Here is a 16486-nt window from a genome sequence, read left to right as displayed (position 1 = left end):
AAAAAAAATTCAGAACGACGGAGGAGATACTCTTGGGATGTGTTACATGTCAGTTTTTCTCTTAAACTGTCACGGAACATATTGCAGAATACTATATGCTAATCCCCCCGATATATGTAGTTATTTTTTTTACACTGCTCCATGAACGCAGACGTTAGTCAGTCCTGGCAGTGACTGTCCTGGTTATTGCCTTCCTTTCGCTTGTCTTTTATTACGGTAAGGGACTGCATAATTAAGAGGCTGTGAACTGCAGGCAAAAAATAAGTGTTTTCTTAAAAGAAAGGAGCGTAGTCGTAAATTTGTGAGACTGGGACTGAGCTTCGGCTTCAGGTAGCCAACACAGCATTCGCGTTCCACATCCGACACATCTCGATTGTTTCACGGGGACAGATATCTGCCAAAGAAAAAATGCAGCATTGTTCGAAGAACCCTTTTAGAAAGATAAAAAGAAAGCCAGAGAGGAGCGTGAGAACCGACGTTGCCTCAGTAGCCACACTTTCATTGTGCGTTATGGTAAGGGTTCTGGTGTCATACCTATTACCCGTGTTATTTCTGTAATCAATTATCCACTCTTGCAGTCACTGGTCGTATCTGAGAAATACTCATAACTATGCTTTTTATGCTTTTACCGACTTGTGTCAAGGCTAGATTTTGTAATAATAATATTGTCCTATTACTAAACGTTCATTTATTAATATCAATCGGTAAATGACACGCTGACATTTACGATAATAAACCAGACTGTTATAGTGATTACTTGTTTCTGTTGTAGGTAGATGATCCCTTCTTTCATTAATATTTATGCGCGTGGTGTGGTACCCATATTTTCAAGCTTGTTTGGGCCCTCCGGTATCATTTCAGTAACTCTTCTGTTTGCGCGATATTATCATTTTCTTAAAATTGCTTTGCATTAGAGTAAGGATGTTTCCCTTCTCTGATCACCAGAGATTGAACTATAGCATGTAGGGGGTATGCTACAACCGAGACCCCTCAAATGCAACTAAAAAAAAAAAAAAAAACCAGGACAAAAGGCCAAATTAATTCTTTTTAAAGTGGGAAAACGGAAATAAACTTTAAGAAAGCCACAGCGTTTCCTACTGCATTCTGAAACGCTGAGTGTGCTATTTCGTATGACTGCAGACAACCGTAGTTAGCTACAGAACATTCACGTGTATTGTTACTTAGTTCGAAATTTAGAGCTTTTCTTGCCACTATTAAAAAATCATTATGATGTTTGTGTGGGATCCGAGTGACAAACAAATTGTTTCACAAGCAGATCATTTCTTTTTCTCGTCAGCCGAACATACTTCGCTGTAATGTTTTCTTGGCTGCGGTAGGGCTCTCTCTATCCCAGCGGACGAATATTTATTTTGTTTATTTATTTACACGTCAAGCTCCGTAGGACCAAATTGAGGAGCAAATCTCCAAGATCATAGAACGTGTCAGTACATGAAATTATAACATAAAAGTAATAACAGATAAAATTAGAATGTCCAAAAAAAGTCAACCCATAAGTTTAAGTAAACGCAACCAATAGTATAGCATAAGAATCAGCTTGATTTTTCAAGGAACTCAACAGAACAGGTGTGACCCACGAGGAAACATTCAGTTTAGATTTGAATACGCTTGGATTGCTACTAAGATTTTTGAACTCATGTGGTAGCTTATTGAAAATGGATGCAGCAGTATACTGCACACCTTTCTGCACAAGTTACGGAAGTCCGATCTAAAGCAGGTTGGATTTCTGCCGAGTATTAACTGTATGAAAACTGCTTATTTTTGGGAATAAGCTGATATTGTTAACAAGAAACGACATTAAAGAATATATATATTGAGAGGAAAATTTCAAAACACCCAGACTAGTGAACAGGGGTCGACAACAGGTTCGCGAACTTACACCACTTATTGCTCGAACCGCCTGTTTCTGAGCTAAAAATATCTTTTAGGAATGGGAAGAGTTACCCCAAAATATAATACCATACGACATAAGGGAATGAAAATAAGCAAAGTAGACTAATTTTCGTGTCGAACGATCATTTCAGATACCGTTCTGAACGTTGGCTTTCCACAACAGATTACTATCTATCTGAACACCTAGAAATTTGAACTGTTCAGTTTCGCTGATCATATGCCCATTCTGTGAAATTAAAACTTCGGGTTTTTGTTGAGTTGTGTGTTTGAAACTGTAAAAACTGAGTCTTACTGTGATTTACCCTTAGTTTATTTTCTACAGGTCATGGCATAGGTCATGAACTGCACTATTTGAAACCGAGCCAATGTTGCACACAACATCCTTTGCTACCATGCTAGTGTCATCAGTAAACAAAAATATTTTATTTAACCGTAATACTGGAGGACATATCGATTATCGATTATGTAAATAAGGAACAGGAATGGTCTGGTCCCAACACTGATCCCTGGGGCACCCCCCCCCCCCCTCCTCCCTCCCATTTGACCGTACCCCACCCAGACCCCAGATCACAGTGTCACAGTGTGACACCTTCCGCTGTCTGTTGTTTAAGTAAGAGGTGAACTAATTGTGAGCTACTCCCTGTATTCCTTATTGGTCCAACTTCTGGAGCAATATTTTGTGATCAACAATCAAACGCCTTTGTTACATCAAAAAATATGCCTAGCGTTCGAAACCTTTTGTTTAACCCATCCATACCTCACAGAGAAAAGAGGCTATAGTGTTTCCAGTTCTTAAACGAGTTTGTACATTTGACAGCAGATTATGTGATGTAAAATGATCAGTTATCCTTACATACACAGCCTTTTGAATAACTTTAGCAAACACTGATGCCATAGAAATTAGTCTAAAATTGTCTTCATTATCCCTTTCTCCGTTTTTATAAAGCGGCTTTACAACTAAGTACTTTAATCGTTCAGGAAACTGATCATTCCTAAAGGAAAAATTACAAATATGGCTAAATACAGGGCTAACATGTGCAACACAGTTCTGTACAAATATCTGATTTATCAGTAACAGAAATATTCTTACTACGAACTGACTTTATATTGTCGACCTTGTGCTGCTGACCAGACACTTCCTTCACAATTGACCATATTGTTTTAATTTTATCCTGTGAGTTAGCCATTCTGTTTGCGTACCACATACTCTTTGCTTTCCTAATAACATTTTCACGCACCTTACAATACTGTTCGTAATGGGCTACTGTACCTGGATTGTGACTTCTTCTAACATTTTGATATAATTCTCACTTTGTTCTACATGATATGCTTATCCCAATAGTCAGCCACCCAGGCTGCCTCTTACTGCTAGTTCCCCATTTAGAACGTTCTAATAGAAAGGAACTCTCAAAGAGCATGAGAAATGTGTTAAGGAAAGCATTATATTTGTCATCTATGTTATCGACACTATAAACATCCTGCCACTCTTGTTCCTTGACGATGTTTAAAAAACTCTATTGCCGTTGGATTAACTTTCCTACATAGTTTGTAATTATGTGACATTTGAGTAAAGAAGCATTTTAGTGTTAAAATTCGTGCTCAGACCATTCACCCTTTTACTAACAGAATGCCTATTTAGTAATGAAGAATGAGTAAAAATATTTATGGCTGTGCTACTGTTCACCTGCACCCTAGCTGGAAAAAACACAGTCTGCATCAGGTCATATGAGTTTAGGAGATCTACCAACATCCTTATTCTTGCACAATCATATACAAAATTAATGCTGGAGTCTCTACATATAGCTAATTTTTGGTACTTCCTATAAAATGAATCAAGAATCCTCTCTAGTTTCAGCAAAAATGCTCTGAAGTCAGACTTAGGGCACCTATAAACAAAAAAAGTTAGAAGTTTAGTTTCACTAAATTCAACTTCCGCTGCGCAACATTCAAATATCTGTTCAGTACAATGACTTGATAAGTTTATGGACTCAAATGGAATACTGTTTTTTTACGTACATGGCCACTCCCCCACTTCGCAAGGAACTCCTTGAAAAACTGCCAGATAATCTGCATCCTAGTAAAGGAAGCCTCTGAATTGTCAAATTATTTAAGTGATGCTCCGATATACCAATAATTTCAGAGTAAACATCTATAAGCACTTGACTAACTTTATGTCTAATACCTCTTATATTTCGATGAAATATACTAATTCCTTCTCTACTTGGAAACATGACGTGCTCTGAAGGTGATTCATTAGAGGGACTTCCTTTAAGCGCGTATATCTGTCAGCTGACTTCATTCTAAAAAAGGTGCAGCTCTAACACCAACTACTACAGGAATTTTTCCATGAGTAATCTCACCACCACCCACTGCACTGTCACCTACAAGCTTTGCCAGCCTCCCGTTCCCAAACCTACTGAGGTATGCATTCTTCAGTAACGCAGTGGTGAGATATTCCAATTCCACATCGAGTAGCTCCGGTTCCCGTAAGTTCCTCGATTTATCCTTTCGAGATTTTGACACCTCGCTTTTGTCGCGAATGGTGATTTGAATCCAGACGTACTAAAGGAAAATGTGAATGAATTTCCGTGTACTGAGACCCACACTGCCTTCTTCTCTCTTGAAGACTAGCACGTCAAAGAAGTGTAATCTGCCGTTTAACACCTAGTCCACTGTGAAATGAATCTTCGGATTAATGTCATCGAGATGTAGTGAAAGCGACCTGGTTCATCTCTGATAATTTTCCACAACATAAACGCATCATCCACGTAACGTAATCGTATAATAGGTTTTCTGTTGGCAGTCCCTGATCTCCGTTCTTCGAATTTTTCGTACAGAAAATTGGTAATACCGGGCGTAAGGTAATCCCCATAGCCACACCATCCATCTCTTCGTAAAACTCATCGCTCCATTTTAAATAATGGGTCGTGAAACTAAATTTAAACTTATCTGCAATGTGACCCGCCCGCTTAACAGCGGAATCATATTTTTTCTGTTTAGCCAGTAAGTTTATCTGGATCATCCCATTCCACAGCAACAGCTCAGGCGGGTGGTATTGTCACTTGGAAAAGACTGGAACGGGCAATAACTCTGTCTCTCCTTATTTCAGGGTCTTTCAATGTTTTTCTTAAAAAAAAAAAAAAACAAGTCCTCCTTCGCAGCTCTGTGAATAACACGCTTTTAGTGGTGTGGCAATTTTCTACAAAGAATAACACTAAATATATTCTGAAAATTGAGAAACAATTTTAATTCTGCAGTAGTACATCAAAGGCCTTGCATTAGCGTTGACTTTCAGTAATGGCTCCGAGCACTATGGGACTGAACATCTGAGGTCATCAGTCCCCTAGAACTTAGAACTACTTTAACCTAACTAACCTAAGGACATCACACACATCCATGCCCGAGGCTGGATTCGAACCTGCGACCGTAGCGGTCGCTCGGTTCCAGACTGCAGCGCCTAGAACCGCACGGCCACCCCGGCCGGCTACACCTAGGTTTTACTTCATGGGAACCTCGGCCACACCGGCCGGCTGACTTTCAGAACACACACCCTACACGGGTTTGGTTTCTGACGGTGGAATTGCGTTTACCGTCATGAATTTTGCTGACATTTTAAAAGCTCACCCCAAAGTGGATCCTTTTAAAATGGTTAAATTCAAATTAAGTTCCTGAAACGGAAGAAAACACATGTAGTACTACACGCCCACGTTACATTAAAAACATGAAAAAATTCCGAATGAAATATAACTGACCTGGATAGAGGTTATTATAGTTCACGATAGTTTAAACTTGTGTAATACTCAATACTTGCGTTCTTCATAATGAAGAGCGCGTCTTCTCGAGAGTTTGGTATTTTAATGCCCTGTATGTAGTGGGATAACTGTAAATGATAGGTTTCAACTTTATTTTGAAATTATTTTACGTAAATATGTATATTAATAAAGCAAGGAAAAAGCACGCAGTAATAGATACTTCAATGTTTATGAAACATAAAATTGCAATTTCTGTGTAACATTAAGGCTCTCTGAAAAACTAGATACATGTAAAAAAACAAAAATGTCTCCAAAAATACGTGTCGAATCTTAAAGACACTTTGCGCAATATGCTTCCTCAACACCTTGTATGCTTTGATAACGTTAAGTGTACTGCTCACGCTTTCTTGAGTGGTTCCAAAATGACAGTACAAATAAAGTTAAGCAGACCATCAGCCAGCGGGAATGGCTTCCAGAGTGCAGGACTGTATAAACTTGAATGTAAAGTTTTTGATGCAGTATACACAGGTATGGCGTGTAAAAGTTTTAAAACGCGCTCAGATGTCGGAAGTATGATAAAAACGATCCCACATTTACGGAGTTCTTAAAGCACCGAAATCACTATCCAACCAACATAGAACAATATGTGAGAATCGTCAGGATAAACAACCGCAACAAATCCACATCCCGACGCATGATATCTACCATATCCAGAAAGCTATCGCGGGAATAAACAGGCGATAAACAGGCACACACACGAGCACAAAATTCTCTGCTAACCTTGATAAAACAAATATTTAAAAAAAATAAAAAAGACTCATGTATAGACCGAAGTGCGCTGAAATATATATTCACTCAATGGCTCACATGCGCGAGCGCGCGCGTACGCACCCACATGCGCACAAAACTACAGACATCACAAACACACATACGACTGTTGGCAGTAACGTTCAGTACATGGCAGCAACAATGGAAATATAGCATGCAGTAAACGACTCTTCATACTTCGTGCTGTGCTAATGAAAAATAAAATGACAGAAGTCAGAACAAATACACGTGTAGAAAAGCATCTAAAAAGTTTGAAGTAGGAATTTGAACTTATCTTACGTTATAGAATATTAGAAATTGGCAGAGCTGTTGCTAAACCCTATGTACAGTATTCCGTTTGTAAAACAAAATAGCGTACACAAAAATACGTATATATTTCTGGACACTGATGATGTTTCTCGAAAAATAGGTTCAAATGGCTCTGAGCACTATGGGACTTAACTGCTGAGGTCATCAGTCCCCTAGAACTTAGAACTACTTAAACCTCACTAACGTAAGGCCATAACACACATCGATGCCCGAGGAAGGATTCGAACCTGCCACCGTAGCGGTCGCGCGGTTCCAGACTGCAGCACCTAGAACTGCTCGGCCACTCCGGCAGGCTCGAAAAATGGGGTTTTGTAGATGGACCAAAATTCCAACATAGTGTGCACCAACTGAGAAAAGTTAGAGATGTGGCCAACAGTTTAGTTGAAAAAGCTGCGACGCAACAGGAGTGTGCACAGCAAGTGTCACAATGAGAAGCGTGCTGGTGTGAGCGCCAGCTTACCTCGCCAGGAGCAGGTGGGCTGCGTCTGGCAGAGCGGGCGCGCGGCTCCTGCAGGACGCGATCGGCGCCGCAGCTTCCGCTCTTATCGGGCCTTCCTCTCACAGAGGATGCCGCGCAGGTAGCCGTATCTCACCACACAATACTCAGTTTTGCACGAAAAGCCTGCAGCGTCGTGTAGGATGATGCTGGCGAACAATGGCAGACCAACGGACGTATAATCGTATGCCACGAACATTCGGATCGGAAACTACAAAATATTGCATTTCTGTCGTTGTACGAAGAAGAAGTGAATATTCTGTACTCCGTGTAGTTGTATTGTTGGTGTAGAGCAACGTACGCGCGGACTTTATGAAAACGTCATGTAAATGTAATTTCATCACTCTTAATTATTCATTCTGCTTAACTCATCCCATTCGCTTTTGCTTATGAAGTTCACACGAGACTTCTACCTCTTCACAGGGTGATTAGGCCGCAGTTTGTATACAAGTTACAGTTTATACTGTGAGCAGTGTAACCGATGGCGCAGAATCGTTCTGACGGTTGATGTTGATAACTACAATTGACACTTCGCCCGTCACTTTCTGACTTTTAGGATGTAGTCCCCAGAAATTTTGTTTTGAGGATTTTATTGCGAGAAAATCTCTTTCTCTCTGTCTCCCAGCATACGCAGTCTAGAGATTATCTTAGTTGCTTACTATCCACATTCGAACTAAGCTTTCAATAACTAAACTTTCAAAACTGGCACCACACTTGTGGAAAAGAACTCGATGAATAAGCGAGCAGTAGAAGTAACAGGAAATCCCTCTTTGAGTCGCTGATTTTTCCCTCTGACGCGTTTTGTTTCTGGCAACAGCCGAAGTAAAGTAACACTGAAATAAGAAAATGTCTTGCGATGTGTGTAGCTACACATAAAAAACAGTACAACACAGCGCAACATTGTACAAAACGTATGTTAAGCAATGCATCACTGTTACAATCGGAAATAAAATATCTTTGGCGAAAGAAACAGTTTATCGTTACTTTGAAGGTGACATGCGATTTGGCCGTCGAATATACGACAGTATGCTACATTGAGGAACCCAGATGTAAAATGGTGCACTAGAAGGTAAGCGATAGTATAACGAAAGTAGGCGTACGTATTACGGTTTTAAGAAAACTAATCAAATCTGCATCATATATTTCACAAATATTAGTGAGATTTACTGTAGATTGTACATACAAGTCGAAACATTTTCAGTAAAAGTACGGGAAGAGAAAATACTTTGTTTTTGTACTAAAGATATTACAAGAAATCATATTTATAATTGACCCTCAAAAAGATTCCATCTGAGGACTTTGCAGCAGCGTATAAGCAACGTAGCGCTACTCCGATGCGGGTATATGAATACCGACATGTAGGTAAGGGATTAGTGCGACATTCGTATCTTTCCGGCGTGCGTGCGGTAAATGCGAAAACGTAAACTATTGGGACGTTATTAGCCAATGCGTCCAAGCAGGACAAACGTGCTGTTATTCTTTTCTTGGCTGACGAAGCAGAAACACCGGCAGACATCAGTCTAAGAATGAAGAATTTGTATAAAGCGACATGTCTGTCGAAAACCACCATTGTGGAATGGAGATGATTGCCTCACTGCTCACGGCAATTTTACGTGATTGGCATACAGATTCTAGACTGTAAGGCCTACGAATGGAAGCTTTTTGATAGCCCCTTATATTGCACTGTATTAAGAAGCACACTGCGCAAATAGTCACGCCCAGGAGACATCACGCTAATACCGTATAAAGTCTCACTGTCGCATTGTTAATTCTGCCAGTTAGAAGAGACTCCACAATTTTCTTCAGGTATGCTGCACCTAGCTGAATCCATTCGTTTATGGTCAGATTCTGTAGAGCTACCAAACTGGGTGAATGTTCGTTGCTATAGTCCCAGAAATTTTCGGTGCGATTGAGATCGAGTGGTTTCGAGGGAAAGTTAGGGTGCGATAAGGCGCCTGACTGTTTCTCAAATCGTGAACGTGTACTTGCAGAACTGTGAACATCGCTGGTGTTACTGGTCACCGAGAAAGCTGAAATAAACGCCCTGGTTCAAGTACGAGAAGGCAAGTCACGGCACGAATGGCCAAATGGCTCTGAGGACTGTACGACTTAACTTCTGAGGTCATCAGTCCCCTAGAACTACTTAAACCTAACTAACCTAAGGACATCACACACATCCATGCCCGAGGCAGGATTCGAACCTGCAACCGTAGCGGTCGCGCGGTTCCAGACTGTAGCGCCTAGAAGCGCTCGGCCACACCAGCCGGCCACGGCACGAAAACCATCCCCGGAACATCGACTAGACTCATCGCATACTGCGAGTTAAACGCCACATTGGCTGTTAATGTAGTCGAACTTTGCACTATACGCCTCCAGTCATCAAATGCTCAGTTTGTGTGTTGCCTGGCCAGCTGAAGACGTACAGTTTTATGTATCATTTTGGGCAACAGCCGTGTGTGTGCTCCCCAACTCCAGACGTCCATTTCAAGCACTTCCTTCACGTCGCAGGTTCAGATGCTGCTGCACTCACTGACAGCAGAAATGTTCGTCAGGTTTGAAACGGTTTGACATTCACCAGGATTGACACTCGTTTCCGGTCCCTGTAGGATAGTACCTTCTTATTACGCCGGTTTTTTCCGCCGTTTGGCATTCCCGAGAGTGGTACAAATTTCGTTGTAGACGCGTTCTACATTCCGTGTCGATACACCAAGAAATCGAGTATTTTCGTTCAAGATGTGGTCAAGTGAACGTTCAAACGCGGTAGTTCCTTTCTATCATTCTGTTACGTCTCCACCTGAATCCATGTTACTGCGCTTATTCCATGCAATTGACAGGCACATCAACACCAGTTCACTGCCACGACTTACGTCACTGATGGAGGGCAACGTGATCACCTGGTACCAGTTCAACATCATTTACAACACTCCAAAGCGACCAGTGTGCTCTATATTTTTTAGGTGAGCTTATTAATTAGAAACGATAACGGTCTAACGATCGATGATCTAACGGAAAATCTAATGTTTTCTTTCTCTCAGTCGGTGGATCATTCTCTCTGGGACTTGAATAACTACTCCAACCTTGAAAACCTACCTACCTTTGTTCCTTATGGAAGAGACTAGTATTTCAGAAGTTTAGGCTTTTCTTATGTTTCTATGTATTTAGAATTCCGCCTTTTCATGGTAAGTACGCTTCAGCCTTGTTTTCCCTCGTCGCTTTATGAAACGTAACGTTACGTTGTTAAATTGTTGCAAGCGCAATAAATCTGTTGATTTAGAAAACTATTGGGGTCTATTACAGATCCACTATTTTGCAGTGCGTCAAAGAACCAGTCTGTACTGAGGTACGGTTTAGGTTCACCTCCTTATTAGACAATGAGACAATGAACGTTAATTTTTTCATATATATGTCGTACAGCGAAGTGTTGCGGAATTTTCTGCTACGAATGTGAGAAGTAATGGTTCCTCCAAACGTAATAATTTCACACTTAGCGATACTCGCTCCATATCAGAGAGCCATCAGTTCCTTTGTTAGGCTCATATTAGTGAATACATACACAGGCACGAGGAACGAAGCAAACACAGACATTACTGACACCGGCTTCACGTCAGGTCATGGGCAGCACGCACATGTGCGTGCGTTACATTTGCAGTACCCCATGATACGAGTCCACCATGTAAAAGTTACGGCAGATTAAGCACGCCCTACGTTAAATTAATAACCGCACGGAATGAGCCAGCAGCTTTCATCTGGACTGCAATAGCGTCCTTTTAGTCAAGGTCCCTTCTTGGCACGATTGTTGATACCACTTCCAGAAGGATGTCTAAAACACAGCTAAATAGCAACTGTACATTCGCTTCGTGCGTGTCCAAGCGTGCAACAGCTACGGTCAATTAGTAAAGCTGCCAGGTTGTCGAACAACTACAATGTTCTCCTTTCATGATAGAATGCACATTTAAATTTGAGACGTCCCAGTTTGTTGTTACTGAAGGTCAACATCTACATTTACATGTAGACTCTAGAAACCACTGAGAAGAACGTTGAAGCGGGCATTTCCCATTGTACAAGGCACGAAGATATCTTCCATTCAGTTGACGGATGGAGAGCGGGATGAATGGTTACTTAGATGCCTCTCTGCGCCCAGTAATTTGTTTAATTCTATTTTTGTTGTTCCTAAGATTTGCAGAGGGTTGTGGCATGCTCGTATATATAGGTTCCTCACTTAATACTGGTTTCTGAAACTTTGTAGCTGTTTTCTCGAGGTAGTTGGCGTCCATCTTCAAGAATATGACAGTTTAGTTTCTCGAGTATCTCACTGACACTCTCCCGTGAGTCAAACAAACCTGTGACCATTCGTGCTGCTCTTCTCTGTGTACGGTCAATACTTTGTGTTACTCCTATTTTGCGCGGGTCTCACAAGCTTTAATAATACTCTAGAATGGTTCATTTAGGTGTTTTGTAAGCGATCTCCTTTGCAGACTCATTGCATTTTCCCCGTATCCTAACGAAGAACTGAAATCTACACCTGATTTAATTCGTCTGAGCCTATGTGATCATCCCAGTTAATATCTCTACAAATTGATAGACTCTGGTATGTGTACAGTTGACTCAAATCAGTTGTGACTCATTGATATTGTAATCATAGGATACTTCGTTTTTGCATTTTGTGAACTTAATTGTGGGTCCGAAATGAGATTTTCTGGGGCACGCCTGAGGCTGCGTCTAGCATCTATCTCATTTTTTTAATTGAGTATGGAAATCAGAGGTTTCATGTGTGGACATTCTGTATTTCCCATGAATTCGTTACATAACTTTACGTCCACTTTCTACAAACCTTAGCGTGTGGGGTGATGATAGATACCGTTGTCGAAACACGGCTTAATTAGGTTAGTGGATTTGTGTTCCTGTGTACATTTTGAAATGAATAGTGGAGAAATGGCAAGCATGACGGAATTTGATTCCCGTGGACCATTGTCGCTCTAGATTTATACGAATAGTGGACGTTCCCAAAGGCGATCCACTTATTTCGTGTACTCCAAAGCTTAAATTTCAGTAGGACTAAGCCTGTTACCTCTCGACCATAATGTCGAAGGTCGTAGGTAGTAGAGTGTTCCCTAATCTGTGTGTGGATAATTTGATATCAGAACATGGCAGATTGGTGATACAAAAATAGGGAGCAGGTGCTGTTGCTACTGTTGTTATTGTTTTGTTCTTCAGCCAGAAGGCTGGTCTGCATCAGCTCTCCACGCCATCCTTTGAAAGTCTTTATCTCTACACGTTTACTAGTCTTTATCCATTGGAGCTTGCTTTCTCTAATGTCACTTTGGCCAACCTCTACAAGTTCACGCTCCACACTTCCCTCTATCACCGAAAAACATTCCTTGACACTTCAGGATGCGTCCTAAAAGCTTATCCCTTCTTTAGAGTAAAGTTTTGTCTTTAAGCTCTTTTCTCCCAAATTCAGTACACCAAATTTTCGTTAGTTGCATGATCTATCCATTCGATCTTCAGCATTATTCTGTAACACTCTATATCAAAAACTTCTTTTCTCATCTTGTCAGCACTCTTTATCGTTCATGGTCCACTACACTCTATACAAATAACTAAAAAAAAATTAAAATCTTCTAACATATGTAGTACATTTTTATTAGTTTTATTATTATTATTATCGTATGCATCAATTACAGTAATACACATTTAGCAAAACAAAGAAATATATATATATATATAAATGAACATGTGAAATTATATGTAGTACATAAGTTTTAAAACGGCTCAGACTACACTCGGATGTTGCCGGACTCGATCCAGCGGAGTGCCTCGTGGGATGCTTGATGGAGCTTCTCAATGCCACCAGGGAAGCGTCTGATTGGACAGTCATTCACAATGTGGCTCATTGTTTGGGTGTCACCACAGTAAAACACACTGTCACTTGAAAAGCCCCACTTGTGCATGTTGTATTTGCACCTACCCTCTTCGGTCCGATATCTGTTTAACTGCACACACACCTCCCTTGGTTGGTGGAAGCCTGGAACTGGAACTGTTGGATTGTCTACAAGTTCGTGGTTTCGGGTTCTTGTAGCTCGCCACTCACGTTTCCACTCTGCGTCCTGGTCGAATCCCGTGGATAGCTTTTGGGCTCTCATTTCATATGCTGGTCTTCTAGATTTGAGGCGTTTCCTGGGTAGTGATAGCAAATAGTCATGAAGAGGGATCGAGTTGTTTTCAGAAACTTGCTGACAGAGGTTGTAAAGAGCAGCCTTTCGACGGAGGTCTCGTGGACAGACGTTTGAAAGCACTGGTAGCCAGTAAGTAGGTGTAGGCCGGACTGTACCACTAATTACTCTCATAACTGAGTTCAGTTGAACGTCTACTTTCACTACTTGGGCGCTTCGGAGCCAAACTGGTGCACAGTATTCTGCTTCAGAGCATACCAGTGCCAGGGATATTCAAAATGTTCAAATGTGTGTGAAACCTTATGGGACTTAACTGCTAAGGTCATCAGCCCCTAAGCTTACACACAACTTAACCTAAATTGTCCTAAGGACAAACACACATACCCATGCCCGAGGGAGGACTCGAACCTCCGCCGGGACCAGCCGCACAGTCCATGACTGCAGCGCCCTAGACCGCTCGGCTAATCCCGCGCGGCTGCAAGGGATGCTCCTCGGAGAACTGATGTGGTTGCTCCCCATGTACTGCCTGCCAGCTTTCTCACAAGGTTCACTCGTGTTTGTATCTTCTTGGCCAAGTTGGAAAGGTGTTTTTGGTATGTTAAAGTTCTGTCCAGAGTGACTCCCAGGTATTTTGGGCCTTCGTTGTATCTGACTGTGCCAAGAGGGCCGAACTGTGGACTGATCTTTGCTGATGAAAGGATATTAGAGAGGTGGAACAGGCTTACCTCGGTTTTAGAAACATTTGGTCTCAGTCACCATGTCTCAGTTTTATTAGTTGTTAATAATTATATTTCTCTTTTTCAGAAAAACGATACTCGTTATTGGCTGCCTACACCTCGTCAGTTATTTTACGGCCTAAGTAGCAAACCACACCTATTACATTTGATGACTCATATTCTAAATTAATTCCCTCACTGCCGCTTGATTTGATTCGAGTACACTACACTATTTTGTTTTGTTTTCTTAATGTTAATCTCATAACCTCTTTTCAAGTGACTACTCATTGCATGTGATTGGCCTTTCAAGAGCTTCGCTGTCTCTGATAGAATTGTAATCTCTCCAGTAAGCATTAAAATTTTTTCCTTCATTTTTCGGAAGTGTATCCGGGCTACTATTAACTCTTGTACGGATATTTAGGGTGATAACCTTTACTTTTCAGCCATACTCATAGAGAGTCGTTTGCAAGATCTTTAAACCACGCTACGCTGTGGAGTAAACACGCATGCTTCATAGACAACACTGTTGGTAACGATAGCGTGAGTCAGCGATTAAACTCTACGCCTCTAAGAGTAAAACAAAGCAAGCGCAGAGCCGGCGAAATCACAGTGCTTACGATGTATTTGGTTGATTATTGTGGATGGCATGTGTCTGAACGCCAAGCAGTGAAGACTTTGAACAACATTTCCATGGAGAGCACAGGCGCGAGAGGTTTCCATGATTTGTCGGACTGGAAACGCTCGTCTCGGTTGAGCAGGTTGTCCGCTAATTGTATTTCCACAGCCTCCCTGAGCACTGAATCCTAGCAGGATGAGACTGTGGCCAGTATTTTAATTTCCCGTAATCCACGGAATGGCGAGTGGAAACACAACGTTCGGCCACTGCAGATTTGTTGGGCTGTAGTAGACGAATGTATCGCTGGTGTTCAATTAAAGTTCTTTTACAGTGGGTTTTGTTTGTCCTATGTACCTCTTACCACACTCGCAGAAAATTTGGTATATACGTGCCTTTCGTACAAGCATATCATCCTTCACAGATCTCAGAAGATCTGCCGTCTTGGCCGGTAGGAGGAGGATCACAGCCACGTTATGCTTCCTCATTATTCTTGCAATTTTTGGCGAAATATATCCCACATTGGGTAGGAAGGCTGTAGACTTTACATTCTTCTTTCTTGCTACTCTTTTGTTTGGTCTGGAGTTTTCGCTTGCAGAGCTCTCTTAATTTGATGCTTTATACATCCATTCTTTCGAAATATTTCTTCAAACTGTATCAGTTCACTCTGTGGTCTGTCACTACATGAGCCTTGTGTACTAAAAGTTTTAAGTTTTTTAAGCTTTTAGCCTATCAATAAAATCTTCTGAATTACGGATATTATGTTCACATTTACCTACAAAAGGTCTCAACAACGAAGCTAATTATGTGGCCAACCAATAAGTATGTGCGTCCGTGTTACTCAGTATTGGGCTAAACGTCAATGCTTTTAGAATTTGGCCCAAGCGTAGTTTGAGTTTCATTTTCTTTTGAACATTTATTTTGGCTCTGTGGTACTTGCTGGACGTCGTTATCGACACAGAGCTGTGACCCTTCAGTCTGTTCGTAACTTCCTTGGGTATAGAGCTGGAGTTCAGAAGTGAATCAGTTTTTTTTTGAATACGTGCAGTGGGGTCCTCGTCAGTTTTACGATATGTTGTCCTCAAGTAAGTCATACATTTTCAAGTAGACGCCTCTTGGCAACAAAGCAGTGGCATTAACTTTGTTTGCAGGAAGAATCGTTCCGGAGCTTCGAAAGTGCAGCTCTATCAGACGAGGATATGTTGCTTTTCTGTGGACGGGATCTTATTACTTCTCGCAATGCTTCACGCCTTACTTCTTCAGCAATGTCGACAGGTAGTGTTCTGATGGCTTCTACACTTCTTCCCATTAAAACTGTTAGTGGCAAGGGCCTCGGTGTAGGAACAAAATTAAAGGTCTTTTCTAAAACAGTCATCGTCGAGTTATCCAGACCCTTATTCGTTAGATTTTGAACTGAATATTTAAAAGATGTTTCTCACTGAGAGAAAGTAACCAGGCGTTCAAACTCTGCATCTGGCGTTGCACTGGAGTTTTGATGGATCCTGTCCGATTTTATCCAAGTTAGGCCGTCAGTCCATTCTCAGCTAAGAGGAAGACACTACTGCTTTGTCGAGGTGTAAGTGAAACAGCGCTTCCGGCGCCAAATCCAAACTCCGACGAGTATATCTGATTCTCTGTGTAACCAGTGCTAAGCTTGCTTTCCCAGTAATCTTATTAGCGGTGGTAGT

At 41.3% G+C, this 16486-nt stretch overlaps 1 protein-coding gene across 3 annotated transcripts in view; it reads right to left on the bottom strand.

Moving 5' to 3' along the window:
• Positions 1 to 16486, bottom strand: part of LOC126481640 (synaptotagmin-5) — a 398029-nt gene that overhangs the window by 186215 nt on the left and 195328 nt on the right. The window contains exon 1 of one of the 3 annotated variants that reach the window (XM_050105540.1): positions 7261 to 7273. The exons of the other annotated variants lie outside the window; for them this stretch is intronic. The gene's annotated coding sequence lies outside the window, so the exon portion shown is untranslated. Of the gene's footprint in view, positions 1 to 7260; positions 7274 to 16486 lie in introns of those variants that run through there. 3 annotated transcript variants of the gene reach the window in all.

This window comes from Schistocerca serialis, chromosome 5 (genome assembly GCF_023864345.2).
Source record: "Schistocerca serialis cubense isolate TAMUIC-IGC-003099 chromosome 5, iqSchSeri2.2, whole genome shotgun sequence".
NCBI classification, from domain to species: domain Eukaryota; kingdom Metazoa; phylum Arthropoda; class Insecta; order Orthoptera; family Acrididae; genus Schistocerca; species Schistocerca serialis.
Note: the sequence above shows the minus strand (reverse complement) of the source record. Positions and strands in the feature narration are given on the sequence as shown.